Below are 462 nucleotides of genomic sequence, written 5' to 3' on the forward strand. Positions count from 1 at the left end.
GCAGCAACAATACTACAGCGAGAATAAAAGTTACGCCTTCTTTCTTTGCGTGAACATTTGGGCAGCGTTATGCACATCTTCCCACGTCGACATGTGGGGGCGTGTTAGAACGAGCCGTTTTAGGTAGGCGTGGTTGACTCTTAACTTTTATAAAGAATATTGCTGTTTCTCAATTCCAAGAACGCAAAGAACAGACTTGCGTTCTCGTGGAGCTTCCTTGGAAGAACGAACTCGGAAGGATGCGAGGACACAGAATGCTCCCTTATGAGAATTGAGATGTGCTGCGTTCTTGCTTAACTGACCGCAAAAATCAAAATACTGAAAATCGGCTTTAAAGTTGTCCAAAAGAAGTTCTTAGCAATGCATATTATTGATCAAAAATTAAGTTTTAATATATTTACGGTAGTAAATTTACAAAATATCTTCATGGAACATGATCTTTACTTAATATCCTAATGATTT

The 462-nt window shown here is 38.5% G+C and overlaps 1 protein-coding gene across 2 annotated transcripts in view; it reads right to left on the bottom strand.

The window, feature by feature from the left end:
• Positions 1-462, bottom strand: part of poli (polymerase (DNA directed) iota) — an 11,972-nt gene that overhangs the window by 8,188 nt on the left and 3,322 nt on the right. The window lies entirely within an intron of this gene.

Source organism: Sinocyclocheilus anshuiensis, unplaced genomic scaffold (genome assembly GCF_001515605.1).
Source record: "Sinocyclocheilus anshuiensis isolate Anshui unplaced genomic scaffold, SAMN03320099.WGS_v1.1 scaffold100, whole genome shotgun sequence".
In the NCBI taxonomy this organism is placed as follows: domain Eukaryota; kingdom Metazoa; phylum Chordata; class Actinopteri; order Cypriniformes; family Cyprinidae; genus Sinocyclocheilus; species Sinocyclocheilus anshuiensis.